Raw genomic sequence first — 17576 nt, 5'->3', positions numbered from 1 at the left:
TCTTGAGTCTATTTGCTGCTCTCAAATAAACTGAATTTATATCTTTTTAATACTAGTCAATGATAATGCTTTATAGCTACTCACTGCATTATATGCAATGCAAATGATTATCTAGTTAGATTTAATTTTTTTATTGTTATACAGTACTGTATGAATATGTAGAGTATTTTTAAACAAACTTTTTACATTTGTTTTTCCTGTAATGTACTTCATTTGTCATAAAAATGAATGAGATTATCAGTCAAGGACTGGCTGCTTTTTCTTAGTTTGATTGCTACTGTCACTAGTGTTTTACAAATCTGGAAGGATTTCCCTTTAAGATTAGTTTTTCATTATTATTCTATAAATACAGACAGTAATTTATCTGTCCACCCCTGCAATATCTTATGATAGAGGAAAAAAATCCTATTACATGTCCGTAATATATAGAAGATCTTTAGTATGCACTTCAATAGTTCTTATTCATTCTTTTCTCGTTAGTATTGAAAATCTGATGCTCAAGCCTACTTAAACAAATAAACACAGAATTACTAGAATATGTCATCTTTGAAAGGCAATAAGTGTTATTTTCTTGAGAAGACTTGTAACATACTTTCGGTCTTTCACATATTACTGTCTTTACCTACTGACAGTACCCACAGTCCATGCATGAGCAATCTTTTCTTAAACTTCCCTTGATCTTTTTCCTTACTTCATTTTCTGTAAGTATGGATTTGTTAACTGGTTGCGAGATACTTCGGCCATATTTTTAATTAAGGCTGTCCATCAGCAACCAAGGCAAGGGCCTTTAGGAGACCATTTGTCCTCACAAGGAAGGAGCCTGATGAAGTTGGAGGTTTTTTACCACCCCACAATTTAAACAGAGTCCTATTTAAAAATTACCAAACATGAACCTCATGTAAGCGTAGTCCATCCATGGCACATGAATTCAAAATGTTACATTTCTGTCTGTATCCTCACTTGTTAAATTTGGGAAAACAAATTGTAATTAATTCTCTTTAAAGGAATTGCTGATTCCTATGTAGAACATAGGAAAAACACCTGAAGTATAAAATTCAAGTAACATAAAAATTTGCCTCAAAAAAAAAAAAAAAACCAAACCAGGAAATTATTTGTGTTTTCAACAGGGTTTCATGTTGTCTATTTCCAACCTCAGCGATTGGCAGAAGCTCCCTGCCCACTCTGAGTGGTTTTTCCCGATGGTAGCTTTGGCCTCTGTGTTGTTCAGAAGGGCAGCACGGTTTGCACAAGGTGTGACAGGATTTTGTGTGCAAGCAAAGGAATGTGCTGAGCTCTGAGGGAATCAGTATTTGTTAGTTTGGGTTTTATGTGTCTGGCAGGAATTCTCGAGGGCTGTATGCAAGCACTGACAGAGGGTTGCCATCACAAATTACAAGGGCAACAAAAGGCACCCAAATTAAATTCTGAATCTTTTAAACCAACTCAAAAATATTGTATGACCTGTAGAATTTCTTTCTCTGTCATTCCTTTCTGTCTTCTTCTGTCCTTCTGCTGAACAAATGACTTTGTAGTATATTTGTTAAGATTCTGAAGAGCTGCTTGAATCAAAGTATAAGGTGCAGTGTTAATTATCCCCCTCAAACGCATTTGTATGTAGGTGATAACTGGATTACACAAACAAAACCCTTCCAGTTTCTTTTTTACCTTGTTCAGAGACAAGCTCAGAATCTTGGATAACAGGATTCCTTAATGTGGGTTTGGGCTTTTTGCCCCTCACATCTTAATTAGGAAAGGGAAAGTGTAAAAAATACACTTCCATAGGCTTCCGTATCTGAGCAGTATTTTCTGGATCGTGCTTCTGCAACAATATTTAAGATACATTAATGGAAAAGCACATTGGCCTAATCCTTGGAAGCAATGAGCATTATTAATGCCATGGAAAACAGCAGAACCTGAAAATCAGATTCCTTAATAATAGGATTTCTTCTCTTGCATTTGGAATCTAAAAAGTTCCTTAATTCTCAGGTTTATCATTTCACACTCTTAAAGTTCATTTCTTCTCTCAATCTGAGGGTGATTTATGGTTGCTCTGTTATAGATGAAGTAGTTTCATCTTTCAACCTCATTGCATTTTCTCTAGCATTTCTATCACTTAAGACCTCGATTCTCAAAATAAAGGTGAGAGAAGATGAATGTGTGTATGGAAGAACCCTCAACTGGACCCACCCCCAAGTATCTAAAACTTTGCAGTTCTCAAAGTTTAATGAATGTTTACTATGCTCAGCAGAGCAAATCTGAAAGGTCAGATGAAAACCAGTGGTATTGAGTTTCATCACTGTGCCACTACTGGTATTACAGAAAACAAAACAAAACAAAACAAAAAAACACCAAAAAAAAAAAAAAAAAAAAAAAAAAACAAAACAAAACAAAAAACAAACAAACAAACAAAAAACCTAAAAATCCTCAGGTCCAGAAATTTTTGACTGATGCTGTGGTTTTGTGCTGTGTAAAGAAATCTGAATTGACCTACTGATCAAAAGTGGTATTACCTGATTAAAGGGAAAGGGAAAAAACCCAGCCTTAAACTCTCAAGCAACTACTCCAGTCAGTATTAACTCTCCACCTGTAATTCCATGAGGCCAAGGGCTCTGTGCACTGCTCCTGGATGGTCCTGCACTGGGAGTTGCACTGTCCCTGCAGAATGGTGCCACCCAGCACAGAACTGTGAACAGGGATCTTTGTGTGGGTGTTTCCTTTATTTGCTCCTTCACAACAGACTTATTAATCCTCAGTCATCATTTTTGAGATGCTTGAAGTAGGTTTACTGGTTTGGTTAAAAAAACTGTGTTCTGTTGTAGAAGATAATGTAGAAAAATCACATGAGAGAGTTCTGTGAGTTGTCCCCTTCTGGCTGGGCCACCAGCTTCACTGTGCACTGAAAGGGACATACACCCAGCATCACCTAAACAGAACTTAGTATAACCTCGGGGTGTTGGGGAGTCCAATCAGTTCTGGAAATCAGAAAAAACTCCATCAATGAGAAGATGCAGCTCCTCTCTTCACAGGCTCTGCCTTATATAGAGTTTTGTTATAGGCATATCTTCAAAGCTGTACAGGAGGACTTAAAAATATTTTCATCCTGCTCTGATTCTGCTCTCAAAGCTAAGGGGTACAATGTGCAGGATGGCAGAAGTTCTGATTGCCCCCTGTTGGCATCCCCCACGCCAGGGTTTGAGGTCCAAGGTGTGCCCCCATACCCAGCAGGGCCCTCCCAGCTGGGAAAGCATCTCTCCTGATCTGCAGTTGGAGCTGTGACTGCATTACATCTGCCTATCATTCTGAGTAAATGAGAAGGGAAGGTCCTGAAGCATATTTTAACTCAGAGATACTCAGCTATAAATGGCCCAATGCACTGTGTATTTACTTTTTTTTCTAGTGAATTTTGGGACTGCTTTACAATATTCTTTAGCTGTCCCCTGGTCTGGATGATGGCTTCAGTGGATGTGTATATTATCCAGTACTAAACACACACACATTCCCAGTGATGTACAGGAGCAGCAGTGTTTTGTAAAGCCGAGGGTGCTTTTGCTCTCCTCAGGTGGTTGGCACACATGGGGATGGACACAGGCAAGCCTGGCACGCCTGCCTGCCTGCCTCCCTGGGCTATTCTAGCATGGCTTGTTTGAGTCTGTGTGTTCCTTTAAAGATTCCAAGACTCAAATATGTTCAAATAAAATGAGTGTAAAAGCAGTAGGTGGCTGTGTAAGCAGGAGACAATGTGCTGGGTTTAGTTTGTTGCAGGCAGAAGGCAGGGATCTGCCATAACCCATCTCAGCCTGTTCCTGTGGGAGCAGGTCGGGGGCAGGGTGGGTGCTGGCTGCCTTGCTGAGCAGCCTGCCTGTGCGAGTGCTCTCCCCCTGCTCCGGGGGATGCTGAGAGCAGCGCTCTGTTAGTGTTAGACACGGGCCGCGGTTTCCTTGCTGCCTGCACGCACTGAGCTGAGAGCCGAGCCCAGGAAAGCTGGGATAATGAGCAGAGCAGTGCAGGGAGGTGATTGATGATCCCTGGTTCTGACAGCTCGAGTGCCGAGATTCCCAGGGTATCCGAGCGCGGCATTAGCATGCTGACAGCTCAGCATTTAGGACATTATGGTAATTTATCCTGCATATGCTGTCACCTGCACTGTCAGAGTTTCTTTTTAATGATGGTATAACTATTTTGTTTGTTTGTACTGCATTCTTTTCATTTGGCTAATGTCTCCTCATTAGATTGCACCTAGTAAATGAGAGTAATTAAGTGTTTCCTATAGCTCAGATGCAATGATTAAGTTGCAGAGTTGGTGCTGATTATGTTTTGTCATTTATCTCTATTAATCTGAGAATAATCCAGATGATAAACACATGTAATTTTTTTAGCTAATGTTCAATAGATGAAATTTATAGCTTCTCAATGGAGCCAAACAATAAGTGTGTATTTATATATGAATAGGAAGTTATTGTACTTGTATTTCTGTTAAATAAACATAAAATTATCTGTGCAACTAAGAAAAAAAAAAGTGGAAAATCTACTGAATGTAGAGATTCTCGCTTTTTAAAAATGCATTTGTGTATGGAAAACTAGTATTCATAATTCACAGTTCAGTGACTCTCTTTATTCTGCTTTCTCAAATATCTACAGAGATTCCTGTGGTGATATTTCTGAGGATTTTTTTTCCTGCAGTTATTGTCTGTATATGTTACTATTAATTCTAGAATACAAATTGCATCTCTGGTGCTGAAATGTAATTTTCACGTAAAGACTTCCAAATTACTCAGTTTAAAACCAAAAAATCTCCACTAATACATCAAATTAAGTGCCTCACAGCAATTTGTAAATCTTTATCTAACTTTCAAGCTGTAGATAGACATTGAAAAAATAGCTTGAGCTATTCCTTCAACACAAAATAGCAATAATTAATTTTGATACAAATAATAAAGGCAACACTAGGAGCACCCTGTTATTTGATGATGTTCCTTTGTTTTCCTGGCTCTATGAGCTTCCTAGCACATCACACTGTGATGTGCTATTTCTAAACATACTTACTATTTCTAGATATATAATTTACTGTTTCTAAATATATGCCTTGAGAAAATCAGACATTGTAGCCCCATAACTGTGTGGGGTTTATACACCAAAATTCTGATTGGCTTCAAAAGTAGCAGCTTTTGTGTGTCCCCAGTTAAATAAACTGCTTTAAAATGTAGCACTGGCAGCTGGAGTAGCTGTTGAGGGATGGACCCTAAGCTAGTTTGAGGTTTCTGTTAAATGTGTATAAATAAATGAGCTGGACAATTTTTCAGGTGTGCCTACTGGCTGGTATTCCTGCCCAGCATGGGAATGTTGTCTCTGCTGTGTCTGTGTGTCCCTGTGGTGTCAGAGGCGATGCTGTGCCGAGTGTCTCTGGGTACCCGCGGCTGCTCCGGTCGCCCTTGGCTGCAGCACCACTCACCGAGGGCTGGGTTATAGCGAGGTTCCCAAACACACACCTTGCTTTGGAACAGTTCCTCGGAGCTGGGCCACTGTTTTTTCCTCAATGTTTTTCACTGAACAGCTCCTGGCCCTCTCTGGGGGAGTATCTCCCTGCACAGTGCTGGGCAGAGTTTCATTCCGGTTCCTTGAGCTCGGAACCACCCCCAAAGCCCCGGCCTGGCTGGGTGCCTTGGGGTGCTCGGGGCACTGCCCATGGCCATGGCCAGTCCCCTGCAGGCCCGGCCACCTCTGCTGCTGAGGAGCTGAATCCCAGAGCCTGGGCTTTGTCCAGAGGGACTCTGTGATGCTGTGAACACTGATCAATAAAATCACTCAGATTCGTCATCTGTCCCTATTCTCAGGTGCTCCCACCCTCACCAGTTGAAGAGGGGGAGAGAGTTGGTTTGAGCAACAGGGGAGCAGTGGGCCCAGGGGAACAGGGGAAGGTGGACATGGAAAGCTGTGGTGAGATCGGGCATGGTGTAGTGAAGACAGGTGAAACATACTGGGCAGGGGAGCTTGGCATGGCCCAGCCACTGCCCACAAATTTAAGGGTTTTTTCAGTTTGTGCACATTGTTAGGTTGGCTGAGATTTTTCTGATACATCTTCTAGATGAGTACACAATTATTTAAGGTTCAATTTTCATTTTTTAATACAGAAAATCACATTATTGAGACAACTCAGTAAACTTCTAGCTTGAAATATATGTTAATCAGGTCAAATTGTTGTTCATTAGAATTTATTTGCTTCCTAAGAACATCAGTTTCAGGGCATCAGCATTCTTTCTGGAAAAGCAAATACTCTGTTCTGTTTATGTGGGTCAGTCCTAGAGTAGCTGCTTAATATCCCATGTCTGGAATTCAGTTGTCTTTTCTCTTGGGTGGGTCAGGAAGGCAGTTGAAGCAGGCAGTGATGGCTGCTGGGCTTTCATTTCTTTGTGACTGGTAAATGAAACACATGCAGCCTCACCAAACTACATGACTAATGACAACCTCCAGTGGCTCCTGCAATCAAAGATTAATTTGCTTTATCAAGTTTAAAGAATAGTAGGTGATAAATCATGTCAGAAAGAAATAATCAGTGGCAGGCTGATGTTCTTTTGCACAGTGGAGGACAGGTGCAATAGAGGATTCATCTGCCATAGACTGTTAATTTTGTTCTCATGCTGATGTGTTAATTTTTATTTAGTTGATTTTTAAGTCAAATGGGATGCACTGTCAACTAATATTTTTACCTAAAATATATAGTATTGGTTCTTATCTCTAAAATTAAACATGTTTAGAGTCTATCACTTGCCATCAAAATATTTTCTACTTAATTCCTTTAATAATTGATGGATATATTTCACTCCCATTGGGTTTGCTGTCTTGGAGCACAGCTTAATGTGCACAGGAATAAAAATACGCTGTATGTACCTAGTGCATACATAATATATTTCTTTTCCCTGCTGTTGATTGTTGTTCAGCCAGATCTCCTCTCCTGTTCTCTCTGTGGGAGAAGGCTGATGTTAGTCCCAGCAGCTACCCTGGTGCTGCAGTTGTTCTGGGTGCTGGCCCCTCCAGGCCTGGGCAGGACTTGCTGCCACCTCCTCCCATCCACTGGTGGCACAGCACAGGAGGGATCAGCATGGAGCAAGAGGAAATCAGTTCTCCCTTCCTCTTACTTAATGAAGCCATTCAGAGACTGCAGCTCTGTCACTTCTGCAATTACTGAATATAACCATCCCAATAAAATCTGCAGTTAAAAAAACACCATTGTGGTATGCCATGGCATAGCATGACACTGACTGACCTGCATTTACTGTGAATCCTGGTGTACACAGAGCAAGGGCTGCAGCTGTTTGCTTTTCAGGGAAAATCCTGTGCTGATTTAGCTCTCCAGCTGTAGTTGATTGTTGACCATTTTCAGTCTGTATTTCAGTTAAACCATAACATATACCATACACCGTAAACCATAACAATAACATATGTGGCAACGTTTTCTGTGTGTAAGAGAATTTTAGTAATGGAATAATGCAGATTCTGTAAACTTCAGTCCTGCCTAGCAATGCGTGTAATTTCATACCGATATGTGAGCCCTCTAGTGGCATTCCGAGCGCTGGAAGTGTGACTGGCAGGGTGCAGGGTGTGCAGGGTATGGGGTGTGCAGGGTTTAGGGTGTGCAGGGTGCGCAGGGTGTGCAGGGTGTGCGGGGTGTGCAGGCTGTGCAGGGTATAGGGTGTGCAGAGTACAGGGTGTGCAGGCTGTGCAGGGTGTGTAGGATGTGCAGGGTACGGAGTGTGCAGAGTACAGGGTGTGCAGGGTATGCAGGGTCCAGGGTGTGCAGGGTACAGGGTGAGCAGGGTGTGCGAGGTGTGCAGGGTACAGGGTGTGCAGGGTGTGCAGGGTACAGGGTACAAGGTATGCAGGGTGTGCAGGGTACAGGGGGTGCAGGATACAGGGTGTGCAGGGTACAGGATATGCAGGGTTCAGGGTGTGCAAGATGTACCGGGTGTGCAGGGTGTGTGGGATGTGCAGGGCATAGGGTGTGCAGAGTGTGCAGGGTGTGCAGGGTACAGGGGGTTCAGGGTGTGCAGGGTTCAGGGTGTGCAGAGTGTGCAGGGTGTGCAGGGTACAGGGTGTGCAGGGTACAGGGGGTTCAGGGTGTGCAGGGTTCAGGGTGTGCAGGGTGTGCAGAATACAGGGGGTTCAGGGTGTGCAGGGTACGGGGTGTGCAGAGTACAGGGGGTTCAGGGTGTGCAGGGTTCAGGGTGTGCAGGGTGTGCAGGGTACGGGGCGTGCAGAGTACAGGGTGTTCAGGGTGTGCAGGGTTCAGGGTGTGCAGGGTTCAGGGTGTGCAGGGTACAGGGTGTGCAGGGTGTGCAGAACACAGGGGGTTCAGGGTGTGCAGGGTGTGCAGAATACAGGGGGTTCAGGGTGTGCAGGGTACGGGGTGTGCAGAGTACAGGGGGTTCAGGGTGTGCAGGGTTCAGGGTGTGCAGGGTACAGGGTGTGCAGGGTGTGCAGGGTACGGGGTGTGCAGGGTACAGGGGGTTCAGGGTGTGCAGGGTATGGGGTGTGCAGGGTACAGGGTGTGCAGGGTGTGCAGAGAGCCCTCGGAGAGCTGGGCATGCACACAGGGCAGCACTGCCCGCCTGGGACAGCACGAGCCCAGCTGCTGCCACAGCTTTGGGGAACCAAGGGACTTCCCAAGAAGCCTTTAATGCTGAGGGAGTTGCATTTTGCAAGGAGAAGAATGGTAAAACTAACCAGCTCCTGTAGCTGGCTCTTGCACATGCAGTAAATGGGCTTCTCAGGACCCATCTACCCCAGTTGATCATACTTAGATCAGCAAAGGTAACACAGTGCATATATTAAAAGCTACATTGCATAAAGATTAAAATATTTTTTAAAACCCTTTTCTTTTGAAACAAAAGAAAAAATTTTTCAGGGAGGATCACCTTGACAAAAGTAGATCTTAAGTAAGCCATTAGCAATTTAGTGTAGCTGCCAGGTGTCCACAGGCAGTTCTGTTAAATGTGATTTTTTGGAATGTTGGAGTCACAAACCCACCCTCCTGCTGCACACTGAATTTGGGCCATTGGCCTGTAGGTGCAAGGACTGAGCAGTGAGAGGAGTGTGACAGGTTCTGTGTCCTATCAGCAGGTCTGTCTTTCCCCTGCACCATATCAGGTTTGTACCTGCAGGCTGGCCTGGGCACTGGCCTCAGAGACTGACTGATGCTGAATCCTTAGCCCTGCTAAAGCAGGAATGTGCAGGGAGTCCTGAAGGTACAGCTATTTAAAAACTGGCCGCCCTCTCTTTCTATTTAATTTTGTTCTTAGTAATGCAGATTTCTGAAATGATACAGCAATGCTGCTCTGGTGGGTTTGTACCATTCTGCTGGTGCTAGAAAGCTGAAAATACAGGTTAATCCTACAGTAAAACCTGTCTACTCATCAGTCTGCATTTAGGGTGGGGGGGGGAAGCAAACCGCATTTTACTTATTTGTATGTAATCTTCAATTACTAAAAAAATCCATATTTACCTTTTTTCTGGCTCCCAATCTTTAACATAAAAGTTAATCATAACACATGAATTAGTGATTAAAATAATTCTCAGAGCAAAAAATTAAATTATAATTCAATTTGAGTTAACATGAATGACTTAAGTTTAAAACTTACGACAGTTAAAACAACTCCCTTAAACTAAGTGTTAAAAGGAAAGATAAGCATATCACTGAGCCAGGCTGTGTGTCCTGAGTGCTGAGCAGGGAGGAGATCAGCTCCCCGACCCATTGGGGATGCTCTATCCCACACTACTCCTTGTCTCTGAGCATCCTGCTGGCTCATTTAAAAGCCATTCAGATGTCCAGGTAAAAAATGCCTATAAAGCCATCCTAAATTACATTGTGATGCTGATGGAAGGAAGAGAGAGTACTTAGAGATGCTTCTTAAAAAAGCACAGTCCTCTCGGAGTCGAAATCACACATCAGCTGTACCTGTGGAGTGTCTCATGAGTGCTGCTCATTCCCACCTCTTCCTGTGCCAGAGCTTAGTGTCCTCTCAGACTCCAGGGTTTAGAGTGTGATGCAAACTGGGGCTGGAGATCATCAGCCTGGAACTGAGATCGTTACAGCCGGGCCTGTTTTATTGTGATGTTACTCTTGCGTAAGTCGCGGCTCATTCTTAGTGCTGTGATGGCTCTGGGAACAGATTTGGGGAAAGAGGGGAGAAGAGTCTGTGTTTGTCTATTTTGGGCCAAAAAAGAAAAATATCCCCCTCTCAATTTTAATCTAAAATTCTGTAGCTAAATTAAGACATTTCATAACTTTCCTTCAGCAGTCTTTAGGAATACAACCCATCATAGCAGCACTTTCACCCCGGAAAAATATCTGTAGCTGTCTTCAAGTTGATGACAGATGAGTGAAGATAGGTAATAAATAATAGTATGAAAAGTCTTCTTGTTTGAACATATTTTGCCAAAAGCACTGAATATGAAGTTGGGTGAGAGAAAGGAGAAACCTTCTCTGAGTATTACTGACATACTTTATGATGACTTAGTGGAACATCTTGTGGCCAACTGCACTTTTGTTCACAGGTGTTCCAAAACTGTCACACCTCTGTTTCTCTCACACAACAAAGTCAAGAGCTAATTCATTGTTAATTGTTGCATGTTCCTTTTTATAGTATCCAGAGATGCCCCAAGAGCTACATGGCTTCCTTAGCTTCTTATGTGTTCAAAAAATGATAGAGTCACAACCTTAATATTTAAAGCAGAATGGCTTGGGTTCATCTGTGGAGTGCTTGAACTTAGGAAGGCTTGGGGTTTTTTCCACTTATGAAAAAAGGTGTATTTTATTTAAAACAAAAATGAAAATAAACATTTTTTCCAGAGCATCTGGTTCAGGTTTGTGTCAGACTTTGCCAGTGTGTGGTGAAACAGGGTGTGGTTTTCACACCTAATTGAATTAGTAGAAGGCAGAACAACTGGTGCATCTCTGTGCATCTGCACAGGAAGGAGCAGTGATAAGCTGTCTCACCCAGGCAGTATGCAGGCTGGGGCAGTGGAGACTGTTATCTTGTCTATAACCATTTTCCATATCCTGAAATCAAATTTGCAGAACAAACAGCATTTGGGCTATGCTTCATATTTCATTAGATACACGCATCCTCACAGAATTATTTTTATCAGACTATGCAGAGGTCTTTCAGACATTTGCTTTTGTGTGCTTATAGAGTAATCAAAAATGTTAGTAATGTCCTGATATGGATCTGTTTCACTTACAGGAATATATTTTTAAAGTACACTTAAATGCACTTTTGTTAAACATCACAGGATGGCAAACTTGCCCTTCTTTTGAAGCAAGGAGGGGAAAAATACCCCAAGTATTTCAGTGTTGTGTTTCACACAGGTTTCATCTGTATCATCTTTGTTGGAGGAGTTGGTAGTTGGCATCAATTTGGATCAAAAGAACTGCAGTTAGGAAGGCCATGAGGAAGGTTCCATATTATTTCTCCAGAGCATTCTCACTACTGACGAGTTGTTTCTTGAGGCATGTAGCTCTATTGAGAAAGACGTCTTCTGGGAACAAAAGTTTTATTTCAGAAGCAGGGTTTTATATCAATTTAAGTATTAAATGATTTGTATAGGTATCATCTACACAGTAATGTGGCTGATCACAAGATACATAAAAGCTTCGCTATGTAAGTCAATATAAAATCATATTATTTTAGGTTTTATAAGAATGTGCACAGAATCTGATTATTTAAGTAACATTAATAGAATAGAGTATCCTTGAATGAACTCTTAACAGCACAAGTCCATTCCAGTTTATGCATTTTCTTGAATAACCAATTTCTGCTGAATAACAGTAATTGTTATTTAGATATTAATGTAATCACCTCAATATATGTGCTAAACTATGTGAACTTAAAATTTAGTTTTGCAATATCTCAGAAGATAAAGGTGAGCCAGCAGCACCCTTCCAGTTCACTGGGCTTCTGAGGTGCTGCAGATTCTTCAGCTGTTGGGAGCAGCTGTGTCTGATGGCATCTCTCATCTTTGCATAGATGAGATTATCGTGTTTGCTAAAAAGGACAGCAAAACCGACCAAAGTCTTGCTCTGTGCATTATTAAAGACTGTTACTATCAGTCATGCTGTGAAAAGAGGGCACTACCTGAGGCCTGGGTGCACCTGCAGACGCTGTGGCCGCGCTGCCACGCGAGTCCTGCAGCAGCCGAGGGGTGTGCAGGACACTGGGCTGCCGTGGCTGCCGTGGGCTGGGGCACCTGGAGCTCCTGTCTGGCTCCTCAGCATCAGCCACCTTGTCCTTTCCTGTGCTCACTGCTGTGCCTCATTCAGCTGTGGGGTGAGAGAGCCTTTATTTACTGTGCCCTGCGTTTCTCTCTCTTAGCTGGGTGACAATCTGTGTTTCTCCTGACAGAGCCAAGGCAGGCTGTGTTTTTCTGTGCACAGCTTCAGGGTGTCACCCCTTTGCTTCTGACTTTAACCTCAAAGGCTGCAGTCTGAATCTTCCCATGTGTTACTGAGAATAATCACTGATCAAGATTCTTGACCAATTTTGATTGATTGGTTTCATTAGTTTGTATTACTTTTGTAAGCTTTTCGATAAATACTCATGTAACTATAATTCTGCTCCCTGCTGGTGATCCAGAGTTGGATCAATTGCTGTGTTATCTGTATAGCATATTTGTGTTTGGAATTTCTTGACTTATAGTATACTCTGTCAAATTTTGGCTATATTTTTAGTTGCTTAATTTCAGCAAAATCTTGAGATTTACAACTTTCTCTTCAAATTATACCTCTCAAATACTTTGTGGGCTCATAGGTCAGACCAGTCCATTCCTTTTTCCTAAGCTCTTGCTTGATTTCAGTGTCCTGTGTTTTAGTTTAAATTCTTGGGTGAAATTCGGAGCTGACGAATTTTCAGTGTCTGAGTATCACTATGTGTTTTTATATTTAAAAATATCTGTAACTCCTCTTGAACCAAAGTGTTGTTTTTAAGGGTCTGTCCTATTAAATTCTCTTTTCACTCTGCAGCACTTTGAGGGCTCCTGTTCCTCAAAGGACCCTCCTGGTACAGACACACCAGGCTTCATTCACTCGTTATTCTCTACCATCTTAAAATTGCACCAATATTTCATCCCCACAAGTAGACAGACTAACCTGAATTAGGAAACCACAGGCTCTGCTTTGTTTGTTGTCCTGGCCACCTGGTTTGTTAAATCTTGCTTTTGTCTGCTTTAGATAAGGAATGTCTTTTTCTTGGTGTTTTAGCCACTGATGCAAAATACAAGAAAACACATATTATCAAAGTAAACCTGGGGTTAAAGGAGTAGAAAAGTGTCTGGAAACTATTTCCCATCTCATTTTGCATCAAGCAGTGCTTGGCCAGAGTGAGAGCTGTGCCCCACAGCATCTCAGTTCAGTGATGGATAGTTGTGGGGGTGCTGAGCTGTGGGAGGAATTCCTGGTCCTGCCATCTCCTGCTAACATGTCAGGAGTGTTGTCTTAACAGGGAACAGCAGTGTCTCAAACGTTTTTATGAGTAGGGAGTTAAGATTTGTTTTCATGCTCAATTTAAAAACTGCCATTTTGGAACTACAGAGGGAAAGTTGTGTGAGCAAAGGAAACTAAAGCTTCAGAAGCTGTAAAAATCATTGTGAGTGGAGGAAATAATATTACAACTACACATCTGAATTTTATACACATGATGATATAGACACAATTAAAATGAATGTAATGCTTAGTTTAATGATTTATGAGACAATGAAATTTTAAGGAACAAATTTATGGAAATAATTGAGCACATCAGCCTAAAAATAATGCAGATGGAAAGGCAAAGACAGTGCACCTCGGTGCTCTGTGCCATCAGCTGTGTGGGCTGAGCTGGCCATGGAGCAAAAACATTTAAGAGCAGTTCAATGAGCTTAATAGATACATCTAATGTAAAGCATTTCTTGGAGAGATGCGTGATGAAATAAAACTGCAGGTGTTTTTTTTGTTTTAAATCTGTTTTAACAAAGAAAGGCTTTCCCAAAGCTCTGATACTTTGTTTAATTAAAAATACAAATCGTGGTTTGCATGGTATGTGCTGGAGAATTATTGTTTTATATTACAGTAATATGTTGCAATTATTATTGAAAACCTTATTTAATTTTTAGATTCAGGTGTAAATCAGTGTTATGTGCAATAATTGAAAAATGGTGCTCATCTTTTTTTCCTGAAGGTATCTTGAAGGGCATTAATTAAAAATGCGATTTATTTTAAAAATACTTTCATCTGAACTGCTGGTGCAAATTTTATGTTTAGTTATGTAAATCTGTAGGAAAGCCTTAAAAAGTTACCTTTTGTTTAATCTCACATGGAGGCCCTGGTTCATGCTTGTCTGTTTAATAAAGGGTCAGATTTTATTTATGTAGTTAAGTAGAACATAAATGTAGACACTTCACACGATGTACCATGTAAATGTAAGCCTTTGTAGTTACAAGTTTTTGTAGCTGGAGAATTGTTTTAAAAGGCATGTAATTTATTAGCTATCAGTAGCTGCTTTATTGCCTTGCCGCGCTGCAGTAATAAATAAAAGAAAGTGAGCTGATTTTACAAATGGCACACAAGGTGCACATTTTGTGAAAAAAGTCTTTTTTTAAAGAATTGGCATTAAATCCTTTTTTGTGATGACAAAGAGGCTAAGAGTGCAAACTGTATTTTCTGTTTATCGAAAACAGAGTCTCTTTTTCTCGAGGGCATTTTTTCCTATGATCATCAAGGGATTTCAAAAGCAATAAAGTGTGGAATCATTGTTCGACTTGAACAGTATTAAAACTTAGGTTTTAATTTCAGTGAAGTAATAAGATTTGAACCTGTCTCACATTACAGCACTGTAAGGCATTTAGCAATTGTATTTTAAAGGAGGTTTTTAAAATGCAGCTCACTTGAAAGCTAACTGTCTATCGAGTAATTAATAGTTTCTCCTCAGCACAGGCTGTTCTGAATCATACTAAGAAATCTTGGGTTTGTTAATAACAAATTAAGATAATTGTAAGGAAGTTAATTCCTAATTAGTTTAAACCTACAATCTTTTTTGCCCCTTTCTGAGATGGATTTTCAAATGAAGACAAAAAATAGAGACTGAGGTTTTCAGCATGATTTTCACCATAGAATTAAAAAGGAATTATCCATGTTTACCTGTACATTTCAAGAAACTGTATTTCTTAGTTAGCAGCATATATCAGCCTGCCTCTAAGCAGTGGTGAAGTATTTAATCTGTACCCATACTTTATAGCATTAATACAATTTCTGTTTCAGAATTGCATGTTGAGGATAATTCTGCAGAGCTTCTCTCTTCTGTTCTGACACGGGGAACGCTGGGATACTGGAACTTACTGTGCCTGGTTTGGCACAGATATTCTCCAGGTTCAAGATGAAAATATTCCTTCAGGTTGGTTGGTAAAATGAGGGCTGATGAGAGCACAGCCTTACCTGTGCCCTGCAGCCGGAAATGAGCAGGTGTGATTTTGGGGAGGGGAAGTTGGGACACAGGTGCCCGTTGCAGGAGCTGCGGGGCCGGCGCGGGAGCCGTGAGCGATGGCCTTCCGAGGTGATTTTGAGCGGTAACTGCCTCCATTAGCCATCAGGTTTGTTTCTGTATTTTAGTAGATGGCCTCGACTGTAAATATTAGAGGTTCTAAAATAAATCAACATATTATCCTAAGGATACAAAACGTAAGAGCTATTTGTGGCTAGGAAGCCGTGACAGATAGTTTGGATGAGGCAGATGATTGCCCGCCTCTCGGATCTGGCTCCCATTGCTGTGCCTGCAGGCAGTGTGGTGTTATAGTTGTATATTGATGTCAGGGTTACTACTGAGTGGCTAGCAATGACAGATGTCTATAATTAGAGGCAATGCTGCCAGTATTTCAGAGGAGCCGGCCTATGTTGAACAATTATCTTATTTCTAGCTTGCCAAAGAGGGTTGTTCAAATTGCTGGTATTAGCTGTGGTGGCTGTAACACCTCTCCTTATGCCCTGGGATAAATGTGCAAAAGCACTGTCATGTACAACCCTGGTGCAAAACCTCTTCAGAAGAGATCCTGCTAAATTTCATGTGCTTAAGGCCTGATCTGGAGATGCAGAACACCTGCAGTGATGTTAGTCAGTATAGTGGAATAGTTTTGGATATAGAAATTTTAGAGCTATCCTAAGCAGCTCTGATTTTTATTGCTTGTTTTTAAGTGTCAAACTGATGTTGATTCTTTAGCGTTGGGGTTTATTGCACACAAGTATGCTGAGTGGGCCACGCATTTAGATACAATTAAGTATCTGAATAAAATTTAGCTGCACACTTGTAATAGTTATAAGGGCAAGTCAGAGTGTCAATTACTGCTATTCAAGTACCTATAATTCTGTATCTTTTGGAGTGTTCTGACTGGCACAGATCTACTCTTGTAACTGCACAGTAGTGCTTCATTTCAATCACTGAGGTGTCTAAACCAGCATTTTGGCTTGTTGTTAAGCAAATCCTTGACTGCATACATGGCTTGAATTTCTGCAGTGCAGTCTATAGCTCTGTTGGAAAGTGCAGCCCAGAAGTGTGCTTCAAAAGCTAAAAATCTTCTGGAAGATGTTCAAAAAGTAACAGCTGTTAATAGTATTTCTGATTTCACTATAATATTTGTTCTTTAAGCCCTAAAGGGGAACACAAGAGACAGCAGAATTAAAACTCTCTAACAGTGCTTTACAAATATGAAAGTCTAAACAAGACTTTTAAAGCTAAGCATCCTTATAACTAATGGCTAGCTGAAAACCTAGCCGATAAACCCATTTCTTTTTTCATCTTTCTTGTTTTTCACAGAGAATGCTTCTCATGCTGAATCAGTAATAAGAGCAGTTAGTTCATGGTAGGCCTCCTGTATAAGTTCAGCACAATTGTGCATCTTTCTTTCAAGATTTTCAGAAAACATGGATTAAGAAAAGGAGAAAGAGAAAGAGAGAAAGAGAGAAAGAGAGAAAGAAAGAGAGAGAGAAAGAGAGAGAGAAAGAGAGAGAGAAAGAGAGAAAAAGAAAGAAAGAAAAAGAAAGAAAGAAAAGAAAAGAAAAGAAAAGAAAAGAAAAGAAAAGAAAAGAAAAGAAAAGAAAAAAGAAAAGAAAAGAAAAGAAAAGAAAAGAAAAGAAAAGAAAAGAAAAGAAAAGAAAAGAAAAGAAAAGAAAAGAAAAGAAAAGAAAAGAAAAAGAAAAGAAAAGAAAAGAAAAGAAAAGAAAAGAAAAGAAAAGAAAAGAAAAGAAAAGAAAAGAAAAGAAAAGAAAAGAAAAGAAAAGAAAGCTGAGAGATGGTCATTGAAATAGACATCAATTTCCATGTAAGAGAAGGTTTATTGCTGGCACCATATGGGCATTTTATAGAGCAGGAAGCAGGGAGTTAACCACTCCAGCACCCCAGACTCCTCTGAATCCTCTGACGGGGAAGGACTGGGGAACAGGGCCTGGAAAACAGTCTTTGTGGGAACTGTTAATACCTCATACTGTCTGAGCTTGTGATGACAGTATTTCAACAGACTAGGAGGGAAATAACATCCATGACAATGATTGAGCCGCATGGCAGATT

General features: G+C 41.1%; 1 long non-coding RNA gene across 1 annotated transcript in view; it reads left to right on the top strand.

The window, feature by feature from the left end:
• LOC138118278 (uncharacterized) overlaps window positions 1-16990 on the top strand; it is a 30290-nt gene extending 13300 nt beyond the window's left edge. Inside the window, exons 2-3 of the long non-coding RNA XR_011155075.1 lie at window positions 15281-15413; window positions 16827-16990. This is a non-coding gene — a long non-coding RNA (uncharacterized lncRNA). The remainder of the gene's footprint in view (window positions 1-15280; window positions 15414-16826) is intronic.
• The last annotated feature ends 586 nt before the right edge of the window (window positions 16991-17576 follow it).

Source organism: Aphelocoma coerulescens, chromosome 13 (genome assembly GCF_041296385.1).
Source record: "Aphelocoma coerulescens isolate FSJ_1873_10779 chromosome 13, UR_Acoe_1.0, whole genome shotgun sequence".
In the NCBI taxonomy this organism is placed as follows: Eukaryota; Metazoa; Chordata; class Aves; order Passeriformes; family Corvidae; genus Aphelocoma; species Aphelocoma coerulescens.
This window is presented reverse-complemented; position numbering and strand designations above follow the sequence as displayed.